This window comes from Pipistrellus kuhlii, unplaced genomic scaffold (genome assembly GCF_014108245.1).
Source record: "Pipistrellus kuhlii isolate mPipKuh1 unplaced genomic scaffold, mPipKuh1.p scaffold_m20_p_8, whole genome shotgun sequence".
NCBI classification, from domain to species: domain Eukaryota; kingdom Metazoa; phylum Chordata; class Mammalia; order Chiroptera; family Vespertilionidae; genus Pipistrellus; species Pipistrellus kuhlii.
The window spans coordinates 17,762,177-17,775,714 of record NW_023425584.1 but is presented as its reverse complement, the minus strand read 5'-3'; the positions used below and the strand labels follow the sequence as shown (position 1 = coordinate 17,775,714).

At 49.7% G+C, this 13,538-nt stretch overlaps 1 protein-coding gene across 3 annotated transcripts in view; it reads right to left on the bottom strand.

The window, feature by feature from the left end:
* FAT2 (FAT atypical cadherin 2) overlaps window positions 1-11,746 on the bottom strand; it is a 67,245-nt gene extending 55,499 nt beyond the window's left edge. For all 3 annotated transcript variants that reach the window (XM_036423364.2, XM_036423365.2, XM_036423366.2), the window contains exon 1: window positions 11,599-11,746. The gene's annotated coding sequence lies outside the window, so the exon portion shown is untranslated. The remainder of the gene's footprint in view (window positions 1-11,598) is intronic.
* Between the last annotated feature and the right edge of the window lie 1,792 nt (window positions 11,747-13,538).

Here is a 13,538-nt window from a genome sequence, read left to right as displayed (position 1 = left end):
TCCCAGCTCTACCACTCACCAGCTGTGTGACCCAGGGCAGTGGTTCCAGAAAAGGAGACATGATAATAGCACCTAATCTCATGGAATGGTGGAGAAGGCTGAGTAAGAAAGTGCATGGCAAATTCCCAGGGCACAAATGTGACTGGACCAACATCATCCTATCATGATGCTTTTCGTTGCTCTTGTTTTGTAAAGGAGAAACTGAGGCTCAGATCATTTGAAGGTTCTACCTAGGTCCAGCCAAGGCTGGAATATACCCAGTACAAGTGTTACTATACCAACATTCATTGTTACTGAACCCACATTCTCGGAAGAGAGACTCAGAAGGCTGGAGGGGCTGGAGCAGCGTCTCCAACAGCACTGGACAGTGATGGCTGTGTTCTAGTGTCCCGCTGTCCAGGTGGGAGGTACGAGCCATGGAGGACTGTCCAGAATTTGAAACATGGCTGATAGGAAGTGAGTTTGTAATCTTATGGCATTTTGACTCACATAGCCAGACGTGACTAGTGGCTACCACAGGGCCAGCCCAGCTCTAGAGAGCCTGGCGCAGGAGCCAAGTGTGCATAGACTCAGAGGAGGAGGAGTCAGGTCCACCTATCCCGTAGGCACACCCAGGGCCCACAGTACTTTTAAGGCCCATGAACATCTCTCTCAAATTCAGAAGAAAACAAACAATTTGGTTGAATAAAATGTTTTTGTATATAATAATATATTCATCTTTATACTAATGTCATCAGAAAACTCTTCTAATATTGTTTTTCATGGAGGAAGGGATCTGCAAAGGCTAAAATGCCGAGGACTCTCCAAAGCTATAATGTGACACTGGGAGGTAGACATTGGAAGAAAACAGAGGGCTCCCAGGAGCCTGGGCTTTGGGGAAGAAAAGGGATAAAGTGTGAGCAGTATTTTGATGATGAGAAGTATTTTGTTATTGAGCTTCTTATACCAAAGTCATTTATTAATTTATTCAGTACATTTTTAATGGAGGGCTTGCCCTGTGACAGGCATTCTAGAAGACAGGTCCCTGCTCCTGTAGGTATTGTATTTGGGGGGGGCGGGGGGAGAGAGAGAGAGAGAGAGAGAGAGAGAGAGAGAGAGAGAGAGAGAGAGAGAGAGAGAGAGAGAGAGAAGGAGAAAGAGAGGATAAAAATATATACAGTATATCACTATATCAGGTGTGAAAGGTGAGATGAAGAAAAATTATGCAGGGCAAGTTTAAAGAGTGATGTGTGGGAGAAATACTATTGTGGAAAGGGTGGTTGGGGAGTCCTACATGACAAGGTGACATTTGAGCAGGGAAAGAGCCACAAAGCCCTCTTGAGAAAGAATTCCAGGGAGAAGAAACAGGCAGCGCAGAGGCCCTGAGGCAGGAACGAGGAGGCCGTGCAGACAGACTAGAGGGAGCAAGGAGGGAAATCAGGGAGGTGGCCAGGTCCTTTCAGGTAAAGGAAAGACTTGCAGTGAGGTGGGGCCCCACTACAGGACTTACAGGATGGTTAGTGAGGAGCAGAGGAGAGAGGGGTGTGGTGTTAGAGATGAACTCCTAGCATCACTAGAATGGGAACTCAGGCTTCCCATCCTCATGGCTTTGCCCTGGCTCACTAACCCCCACCCAGCTCCTCTCCCACCTGGGGCTCCTCAGGAGCCCACAGTTCCATGGTCCTTCTACTCATTAGCCAGGGTCGTTGGGAAGGAGCCAGGCTTTGGGATCAGAGCTGCCCTCAATCTTGTCTCTGCTTTTATGTAAGGGCCTTGCTTCCTCTATCTTAGCCTCATTTCCCCATGTGTGAAGTGAGGCGAGCAATACTTACCTCACTGGAGGACTTAGTGAGTTTATGCATGGAAAGCATTTAGCATTGTGCCAGGAACACAGAAAGTCGTTAATGTTATTACTATTATTAGTTACTACTATTACTATTGTAATGATTACAGTAATTCTATTAACTATTACAATAGGTATTCAAAAAATGTGTAGAATGAGGGAACTCTTTTCTGTATGTGTACTGATTTCCCCCCACCCCATTCTACACACACACACACACACACACACACACACACACACATACACACACACACACACACAAAACCTGTGGGTTTTTGTGACATTCCTTCTCTCCTTGCAACAAATTGTAATCAAGCTCAAGCCACAGCTTATGCAGCATTATAATAATTGCTATTCCTGTCACACTGTGGGTGCAGAGAGGTCACAGACATGACCCCATTCCAAGTCTGAGGGGGCAGGTTTTGGGATGAAGTGGGGAGAAGAAGGTGGGCAGTGAAAACAGGAAGTAGAGAATGGAGTGCATACCCTGCAACAACATGGGTTTCCCACCGCCGGGGTGACCGCTCTGGGCCTCATCTTAATGTGATTTATAAAAGGAGGTCATTCAGCACAGTCCCCTCTCTATCCAGGACAAAACACACTTCCTTCCCAGGGGGCTCGCTGGCCCTGCAGCCACCCGTGAGGTGAACCCTGCTCCTCATAGCAGAGAAGCTGCTGGGACCAAAAGCCTCTGTATGAGACCATCAGCCACCCACGGCCATCCCAGCCAGGCCAGCCCAGCCAGGCACCCTGGGGGTGGGGAGTTACGATAAGAGCCGGATAAGAGCCGTGCAACACGACAAGGGCCACAGAACATGGTGGCCACGTGCTCACACTCTGGAGTAAGGCAGCCTGTATTTGAGTCCTGTCTTGGCCCACTGCTGGGCTTGACCTTGAGCAAGTTGTTGACCCTGCTGGAGCCTCAGTCTTCTGACATATAAACTGAGGAAGGTAATCACCAGGCTGCTGTGAAGATCAGTTAAGATGACAGTTGGCACAAGGCCTCGCCTGTGAGCCCTCGGCAATGACTGTTGTGCTGAGGATGAGGCAAGGATTGGAGGCCCTACTCCTTTGACGACAGGAGGCCTCAGTAACATATCAGAGTCTCCCAACTGGGAGACCCTGGGCAAGCACCTCTTTTCCTGGGGCTTCCACTTGGCCATCTGGGCACTAGGAACAGGCCCAGGGAGCTATTGTCAATGGTGAGCCCTGAAGAAGTCAAGGTTTGGGTACTATGAAGGGCTTACAAGGCACAGGCACTGATCACATCGGGCGTTTATTGAACATTTACTATGTGCCAGGCCTGCGGTAAGCGCTTGGCATGCAATATCGCTTTTAAGCTACCAGCTTACAGCAACCCTATAATTATGCTCAGTTTGGGGATAAGTGAGTCTCAGAGAGGTTACCTAACCTCCAAGTTCACACAGCTAACATGTGGCCAAGCAAGGATTAAAACTCAGATCACCTGTGTGTCTAACAGTTCCTCAGCCACCTCCCCTGTCCTCAGGTTAGATATACGATCCCTCCCCCACAACAGGACGCTACAATGATGGGTCCTCAAACACCAGCAAACACAGCATTTCAGCAAAGACTTCATCTTAGCCCTCCCTCTGGATCCCATTCCCTCTGGTCTGGCCTGGCCCAGCTGCCTGCCTGTCTATCCAAGGCCAATCCCCTCCGAGCAGAACAGTTTAGGGGCACAAAGCCGGCAGGCGGGCAGGCCTGGGCAGGTGAGAGCGGCTTCTATCTGTGGGGCAAGGCAGGCGGTTCGGCTGTCTGAGACACCAGGGCTTGCAGTTTTGCAGGCCCAACCTGACTGAGGGCCAGAGGCACTAGAGGGGTTAGGGCTGATTTGGGAGCATCAAGGTGCATACGAATGAGATGCAAACAAGCCATGAATGGTGAGCTCCAGGACCAGGCCCAGGTCCACGTTTAAGTCCCCTGGTCTCTGTCCTCACGATTCCTCTTACCCAGGGTAACTGCTCCCCCAGCCATAGGCAGACACAGAATTCAACCAAGCTATGTTCTCACCCACAGGGCTGGCCATGGACCTGAACCAGCTGTTCCCACCAGTGGGAATCCCCTAAGGGTGTGGGGGTGGGGCTTAAAAAGACATATTCCCAGCCCCACCCCAGATCTACTGAATTAAAATCCTCAGGGGTGGGGCTCAGGAATAGATGTTTAACAAGTTCCTGGGGGTGATTTCGGTGTGTCTGGTGTTTGGGATCCGCTGAAAAAGGGAATCTCTTTCTCTGTGATCTTACCTTCTGCCATGCCTATTTCAGACCCATATGTGGTACTCTCCTAGGCCCCAGTGGAGTGGGGAGGGGCACGTTAAGAAAAGACCACAATTTTCATGGCGTTTATAGACTGGAGAAGTGTTTCTCAAATGTCAGTGTGTTAAAAACCACAGCGTCATCCTCGAGAAGTCTGATGGATGAGTTAGTAGGGCCACTATGGGTTCAGGTACACGTTTCTCTGTAGGTGGTCCACTAACCACTTGGAGGGGAACATTGGCCCTCAGGCAAAGCAGATGCAAGGTTATGTCTAGGTCAAATAGAAGAATGCAGGAGAGGGAAAGAAGCAGATCTGATTTTTGCACTTGACTTTCACCTGGAAATCTCTGAGTCTGCAAATCTCACTGTTCATCAACATCTCAAACCCCAGAGGCAACTGTTTCTCTTCCCAGATAGACACCAACCCCAGGAATCACATTCTACTTGCCATGAATAGCACTGAATCTGGAAATCATAGGGATCCGTCCACATCTACATACCTGGTGACCCAGCAATTCCACTCCTAGTTAAATACACAACGGAAGTGTGTGCCTACTACATTCACCAAAAGATGTGCACGAGAACGTTCAGAGCAGCACTCCTCATAATAGCCCACCTTGGGAACAACCCAAATGCCCATCCAGAGCAGCATGGATAAGTGAATTGTAGTAGTCACACAGTAGAATGCTATAGAGCAAGGAAAACCAGGCATTGCTCTGGGCAACGATATAGAGGCATCTCATTCACATAATGTGGGTGAAAGCAGCCATGTATAAAGAAGACATACTGTGCTATCCCGACTATATATAGTTTAGGAACAGGCAAAAGCTATGGATTACATTAGAATAAAGTTACCCTTGGTGAGGCCGGTGGTGACCGGAAGGGGCACAAAGGAGGTGTAGAGAATGGTGGAAATGTTCTAATTCTCTATCTGGAAACTAGTTCGTTTCTGGAAAGCTAATTGAGCAGTAAGGACAGTTGGGATTTGTGTACTTTCCTGTGTGCATATGACACTGGATTAGAAAGTTCCCTAAAAGTGCTAGAAAAGGACTTCAAAGAGGACTTGTAAAAAGAGGGAAGACATTTAAATAATAAAAGCATCTGACAGGCAGATGGCACAGGATTTCATAGCTATGGGATCTTGGTCTCTCTCTGCCCCAGGAACCAGGAAGGAGACAGTTCTCAAAAACCAAGAAGCTCGGAGGCGTGCCAGGGCACACCAGGGCTGTGGAAAACCAAAGCCTCAGCAGTTCCCTGTCCCCACCCCCACCGGGCCCGCCCTCCGCAGAACCGCAAGCACCGTGGCAAGCCCACTTCCACTAGGTTCCCAGGTTCCGCTCAGTTCCGGGTCATTGGGGTTCACTTTGTGCAGCATTTTTCTGTCCTGAGAGCAGTTTTCTGGTCCATGTTCTTGTTTGGTCCCCTCAGAGACCCAATAAGGGGAGCAAGGAGTATTCTCATCTTATAGATGGGGAAGTTGAGACCCAGAGGCAGGGGTCAAAAGACTTGTCCAAGGTCATACTGCTAAGCAAGTTGCCCCATCAGGACTCAAACACCAAGCTCAACTTCCAGATCCAACCCTTCCACAATGTGCTATCCCCAATAATAGCCGTGCTGGTGATAGCACCTGTCGCTTAGTGAGCACCTTCTCTGTGGATGGACCCAAGGAAGTAGGTACTATTACTTCATCCCCATTTCACAAATGAAAAAACAAAACAAAAAAAACAAAAACAAAAAACTAAACTGAGAGTAGAGAGTCCCAATGCCTTGTCTAAGGTCAATGGCCAGTTGGAGTGGAGGATGGATTGGGACAGTCTGTCTGAATTGAGTCTGAGCCCTGAACCACTAGCCCAGTGGCTCCCAAACCCAGTTGGACCTCACCTGGAGTTCCCGTGGAGCTTGCAGAAATACAGGTTCCCTGACCCCACCCCCAACCCCACATTTTAATTTTGTAGACTTAGGATAGGTCTGAGAAACCAGTATTTTTTTTTAAATATTTTTTTGATTTTTTTACAGAGAGGAAGGGAGATAGATAGAGAGCTAGAAACGTCGATGAGAGAGAAACATCGACCAACTGCCTCTTGCACACCCCCCTACTGGGGATGTGCCCACAACCAATATACATGCCCTTGACCGGAATCGAACCTGGGACCTTTCAGTCTGCAGGCTTCTGCAAGAAACCAGTATTTTTTAATAACAGTCCTAGGCATTGGAGAGGCTCAGCTCTTAACAAGACTACCCCTGAAATATGACAGTGTAAACAAAACAATTTAAAGGTGAAGTTTAATGTAGCAACTTCCAAATTAACTAACTCTCTAGTCATTAGAGTTCTCCTAACGATGGTACACACTTCACAGGAAGGTTTTTGGGAACAGCCCAGCCAGCTGGGGAATAGCTACACTCCGGGTGGTGTGGTGACTGACAAGGGATCCCAAGAGGGCTCTTGGGGGCTGGTGAGGCCATTGTTCGTGTTACTTGGTAAACATCCACCAAACTGTAACTTAAATGGATGCACTCTGGTTTGGAATATTTACAAAAAGAAAAAAATCAAGGTTGACCACTTGTCAGAGACACCGTACAAGGAATCTTTGCACAGAGTTGAGAGCTGTATTAGAAATCCAATAGGGGCCTTCTCATTGTTCCCTTCCAAGAGTTTGAGATTCTGGGATTTAAATTTTCCAAGAGCCTATGACTTCTGAGTCAATGCCAAGATTTCAGGAGCCCCCAAGTCTGTAAAGTAGCTAACATTTAGTGAGCTCTTAATGCACGATGACTATCGGCTTTACATGTGTCCATGCACAGCTGCCCTGTGAGGTGAAGAGCACGCTGCACCCCTACCCCTCAGGGAGGTGGAAGGATGTGCCCAAGGTCACAGTCAGGACAGGACCTCTGACCCCTGGCTCCAGAGCTCATGCGCCCAACCATGGTGCCATACTAATCTTAGCTCTGCCCCTTCCCAAGGCTGAACTTCTAAATGTCTAAAGGACACATTCTGTGCCATCTAGCCTTGCATTTGCTGGGAGGCAGGTGGTGAGGGGAGGGGATGCTGCAGGGATAGGCAGCAAGCAGCTCTGACCTGGGACATGTGAGCACACACAGGCCAACACGCACACACATGCTGACGTTACCCCACAGCTGGCATGTATAGTCCTGCTCAGCTTGCTCCGAGGCCAACTACTGTGGGCACTGGAGCTGAACGGGAACTGGGAACTGGAGAAGTCTCCAGTGTGGGCTCCCTGCCCCCAGCCAGGGGATAGACTGCCACCTCATAGTCCCTGCCACTTCCTCCTTGCAGGGGCCACGCCAGTCTCAGGAATTAATGAAGACTCAGCAAGGGAGGGGTCAGGGAGAGATTTCTCTCTCCCTCAGGCTCCAAACTGGAAGGCATCACCTCTTTCAAAACGACATGGATTTTAGGAAATTTGATAATCAATGGGTAATGGTAGAATATTAGGCTCTATACTTGGCCAAGGGGAGACAAGACACTTGAACCTTCTATTCCAACCCCTCTCTTTAAAAGCATGCTCCACTCATAGCCACATACACCCAGCCAAGGCGCTCTTTGCTGTAACTCCTTCAACATGGTCCTCTAATATTTACAAAGTAAAAGCCATGCCCCTGTGGTGATTTTATGAAGTCCTTATGTTTTAGAGATATACATGGAAATATTTCCAGATGCAATTATATATCTGGGATATGCTTCAAAATAATCTGGTGAGGCAAGGATCAGTGGGGATAGAGAGAAAGCATTAATTGTTGAAGCTGGTTGATGGGTTCGTGGGTTGTTTATTTATTTTTTTAAATATTATCCTGCTTACGTTTGTGTATTTCTAGAATTTCCTATTAATTAAATATTACATATAAATTACTTTAAAAAACAAAACAAAACACTTCTTGGCCTTCAGTGACCTGGCCCTGTTTGGCGGATAGTTTCTGCACACACCTGCTGTTACCTTTGAACCACTGTGCCTTTGCACATGCTCCTTTCACTCCTCAGGGCCCCCATGCCAAAACTGAGTTTGCCTCTGTTTTAGCATTTACCTCGAGGTATGTTAACCATCCACTATGGGCCTGCCTCCACCAACGGAGAATCTTTGGGAGCCTGACACTTCATAAGTGCTTACTCGGTGTCTATTGAATGAATCGAGGAAAAAGAAGCTGTGTGACTGAAAGGAAGTGGCTTAGCTTTTCTGAGTCTATTTGTCTCTACACTGAAAACCATAGCAACAACAAACAGGAAAGGTAGTGGACAGGGACAGACGGCCTGCAAGTATCTGTGAGTCTAACCTCGTGACATATGTATAAAGGGGCTGCATAAATCAGGTTTTCTTTCCAACATTTAAATTGCATGCTCAGAAATGGCTCCCGGAAATGACAGACTCACCTAGGACACCAGAGCTAACTGGCTATTGACTTTAGGCAAAAATTCAAAATCTAGGTGTCATCTGTAAAATGAAGGCAGATTTCAGGGAACTCCCAAGGACCTTGCCATTGTGCAGTTACAGATTCCTTGTGGACTTGCTGGCAATAGGTATGAAGTGGTGTGTGTGCATGCTTGTGTGTGTGTGTGTGTGTGTGTGTGTGTGTGTGGCGTGTGTGTGTGTGTGTGTGTGTGTGTGGCGTGTGTGTGTGTGTGTGTGTGTGTGTGTGTGTGTGTGTGTAGGTGTTGGTGAGGGTTGGGGGAATGGTCTGATTGATGTCCCCTATTCTCTGAAGGGCAGCTTAAGCTTCTTGCTAATCCCTAATTGTCTCCAGAGTATATGGGAACAATTGACTGGCCTCCAAGACTGACCACCCGTATAGAAAACAGCGTCATCTCATTACCTGGATTAGGTAGAAAAGGCAGAGGAAAGTGAAAAGATCTGGCTAGTGGGCCTGCCTTTCCCACTCACTTGCTGTGTGACTTCAGCCAAATTACCAGCCTTCTCTGGTGAGACATCAGTGTCTCCATTTGTCTGATTTAATTATCTCTGGGGCCCCTTCCACTCCCAGCTCTTACCTGTGACTGGGTTGGGCTAATGCTTAGTCCCTGTAAGTGACAGTTTTTATCTATGACTTAGACATAAAAGTTCTTTCATTCTCTTAACAGATATGCAATGAGCTTCTTGTATGTGCCCGGCATGCTAGACACAGGTGTATGCCTGAGCAACACTTAGTAGAAGAGAAAATATCAAACAAAAAATATACAAATAACTAAAATTCCAACTGTGATGTGTCTGAGGAAGGAGAACTTAGGTTAGGGTGCTGTGGGTGATCTCCCCTCTTGGGGGGAGCAGGGGGAGCCCCGTAATGACTTCACTGATGACTTCGAACATAGTGGCTAAGGCCCTGGGAACAACATTTAATGCTCACATCAGTTCTCTGAGAAAAGGACTATTATTATCCTCATTTTTCAGGTGAGGAGGCTGAGCATTAGAGAAGCTGTGGCTCAGGTCACTCATGACTACTTTCCAATACTTGGACCCACACTTTTCTTCGTATGCCTGTCTAGAAACCCCATTATGAATGGAAGCATTCGTACCAATAATCATAGAAATAGTAGCACTGGGGTTCCGGGCTAGCTGAGCTTGTGCTGGGACCCAGCAGGCAGGGGAGCTTCCAGAGGCTCTGCCCATCCATCCAGGCCTGAAGAAATCCAAAAGGCAGGGCCAATCCGGAGTTCAGGAAGGTCCCTAAGTGTACCAACCTTGTTGCCCCCCAGCGCAACCTGGTTTTCTTTAACGCTGCCCGCCCCACATTCTCTCCCACCTGACCCCACCTGGCCAACAACAACACCGGTGCCATGGTCTGTGGTGCGGCGACCGGAAGGAGACTTTCCAGGTGGAGGTGAGTTCAGAGCAAAGTGTGCAGAGAGTGGAGCGTGGTGGCCCAATTCACAGGGGATGGTGTAGAGGCAGCTCGGGAATAGAGGGGGCCTGGCGGTTCCCATAGAAAGCACAGGCACGGCTGTGTGTGTCCAGAGGGAATGTCAGTGTCCTTCTGTCTGGTTCCTTGAATACCTAAGGAGGCCACTGAGAGTCATGGAATCAGTGGGGAGTTCCAGAGAGACCTTCACTCCCTCTGGTTATTCCCCCATTTTACAGATGAGGAAACTGAGGCCCCTCTCACTCCTTCAGGCTAGCCAACATCATGCACTCAGCTCATTCCTGCCAGAGAGTCACCTGGGCTCCTGGGGGACCCAAGCTGCCGCTACTGACGAGGGACGGACGTTAAGCCCCTTGGATTCCTCTCCCGCAAAATGCCATCATTCCTGCTCTGCCTACCTAACAGGCTTGTCAGGATGAATCGATTAATTCTGGCTCTTAATAATCCAAGCACCTTCACTTTACAAGTAGGGATAAGGGTCCAAAGGAGATAGTCGGTGGCCACAGAGTCTGTGGGTCACAGAGACACAGATAATGAAATTTTCTGTTCACCTTGCCTGCTTTGAAAACTCCAATTTTTCAAATGACTGTGCGTGCTCAGCACAGGCCCCCAGCACAGAAGGCAGCCAGCGCATGTCAGCTGTAATAATAGCTGCTAGAACTGTCCTGCGTGGAGGGCACTGCCCACGTGCCCGGGCTCAGCTCCCCATCTGTGCAGCCAGCTGAGGAACAGAAACACAGGAGCCCTGAGCCCGGGCACCAGCTCCAGAGTGTGGCTGGGGGCAGAGGCAGCCTTCAGAGCCCTCGGCACACCTGGGCACAGCTGCTGTTTCCCACACTGGGGCAGAGAGCGCCCCCGCTCCCCAGTAAAGGGCTGAACTCTGGCCTGGTGGCTCTGCTCAGCGTTCCACTCCAGCACTCCTGCCTCTAAAGATATGCATCAGATTCCTGCTTCCCCCGAGATGGGAGAATAGAGCTGCCCCCACACCCCCACCCAACCCCATCTCACAGCCAGGAAAGCAGAGGTTCTGATCCGGGTGAGCTAGAGTCGCAGGAGAACCAGGGCTGGCCAGGTTACCTGACTGTCCCTCCCGCCCTCCCTCTGCCTTACAGGTGGCTTTGTCTGTTCTAGGGCCCCTTTGCCCCCTGGACACACACAGCAGCCAGCACCTCTCCTTTCCCCAGCATCAGCATTTCCCCTAAAACCACAGAGAACATGGCCCTCAAATCTCCCTAGAGGCTCATCCCCAGAAAGCCGAAGCAAGGGATTTCATTCTTCCGGGAACAGGAGTCCAACTTTCCATTCATGCAAATATGACCTTGCTCCTCCATGAGATCAAAGTCCTAGCCTTGTCCATCCCTGAGCCCCGATCCCCCGGCCCAGACTCAGGCTGTACATCTCCAGCTTCATTCAGTGTACCGGGCGATCTAAGGTCCAGGTGTCCCTGTTCTACCGCTCCATGCCGGCCTCGGTCATGTCCTGGTTCTGTCCCCACTTGCCAAGAGTCCCCAACACCCGCCTTCTCTGGGACAAGGCACAAGAAAGGATTAGCTTTGCACACCCCTCCGCCTGCAACCCCCTCCCCCACCCTCACCCCCGCACCCCGCCAAGTTGCCATCCACCAGCAGTTCTTACCTGTGCCCTTCAGGTAGGGGAGGGTGCCCGGCTGGGCGGCTGGGCTGGAGCCACTTTCGCTAGCAAGAGGGGCTGACAGGCTCTGGAGAGAGGTGCAGAGAGGGAGCAGGAAGGCGCGCACTGCACTCCGCACTCCCACTCCGGAGAGGCTGCTGAGAAAGTTGGAGTAGGTGTGTCCCAGCCCAGGAGGAGGAGGGAAAAGGAGGTGGGAGAATTGAGGCGGATCAGCCCCTCCTGCCAGCTCTCTGTCTCACCGAGAGGGAGGGAGGGAGCCAACTGGTTTGTGGCCCAGAACTCACGGTGGGGAATCAAGTCATGGAAAATGACGGCTGGAAAGTTGCTGAGAAATCAGGCCCATCTCCACCTCCCTTCTCAGTTTTACAGGGATCAAAGGAGACCCTAGACAGGTAGTGCTTGCCCCAGGAACCACAGAGGCTGTGCCGGGACTGGGAGAGGACCCAGGCTGCTAGCTCTCCAGGCTGCTAGAGGACCCTGCCTTCCCTCACACTGGGGATCTGAGAGACAATCTAGTCACCCCTCAGCCCAGCACCTAGTTCCAAACCCTGGCACTGCCATGTTCTGTCTCAGTAACCTTCGGCGAGTGATATCATCAGAGCCTCAGTTTCCTTTTTTGGAAAAGATGGAGGCAGTACCTTCTACCTCATGAGGTGGTTGCGGGAGTTGAACGAGATAAAGTTGGTGGAAAGCAGTAGCAGAGAAAGTCCCTCATAAAAGGTCACTCTTCTTGTCCTTGCTATTGGCTGTGACCCCCTCCATTCACGACAGCCTCCCTGATCGCTGGCTTCTGTCTGTCTCTGAAATGGGGTAACAAGAATCTCTACTTCCTACGGTTGTGCAGGGTGATGAGACAGATGATGTGTGCAAAGTGAAAAGCACAAAGCCTGGCATCTCGCTGGGAAGCAAGACATCTTCGTTTTGATGTATTTTACAGGGTGCCTCTCTGCTCTGGTTCCCCAAATATTCCAATGTGCTCCCCATGTTGAGAACCAATGTTCTAGGAAGGGAAGAAGAATTAGACAGAAAATAGAGCGCGCTCGCTCTCTCTCTCTCTCTCTCTCTCTCTCTCTCTCTCTCTCTCTCTCTCATTACCACTCTTCTTTGCTATAGATGTATTCATTTGCTTGTTTCTTGTGCACACACAGGTAAGGCCCTGCATTTCCCCTTTTCCAGGCACTGGGCCAGGCACTGGGGACTTAGAGGGAAATGAAATAGTTCCTGCCCCACAAGATTTAAAAACGGCTCTGCAACTATCCTAATTCCCTCTCTCTCTCCCCAGGACTTGCAGCCCCTCTGCAGCTTTTCTGGCAAATGAGTGAGTCTTTGCTTGCACACCTCTAATTACAGGGAGCTCATTACCTCTCCCAGCAGTCAGTTCTGATTGTTAGTAAATTCTACTTGATGCTCCGCTGAGCAGCCAGCCTTGAACTGGCTAATACTCAAGAATTCTACAAATTATTACTGTTATTATAAACTATATGATCCAAGGCAAATGACTTAGATTTGCAGAGTCTCTGTTTCCTTATTTGTTAAATGGACTCACAACTGCCAGGGCCACTCAGAACAGATCTACTTCCTCTACCATGGGACAGAAACTGAAGCCTGGGTCTGTGGTCTCTTAGTTTCCTAGAAGTTCAAGCCGGACCCTGTGGATAAGTGGAACCGTTAAGGTTCAGGAGGCTCTTGGCTGTTTCCCAGTTCTCAGAATATGTTCATTCATGAGCTGCTGCAGCCATGACGGGCTGTGCCCACTGACTGTCACGAGCAGCGGGGATGGCCACAGGTGTCAAGCAGGCCGCTGTGGTGTGTTGCCCAGGGTGCCCAGAGGAGCTCCCTTCAAGGAAGACTCTTCCAGGTCCCCTCCCCCAAGCTGCCTCAGCCCTGCACGAGAATCCTAGGGGTTTGCAGTGTGAGGAGAGCTA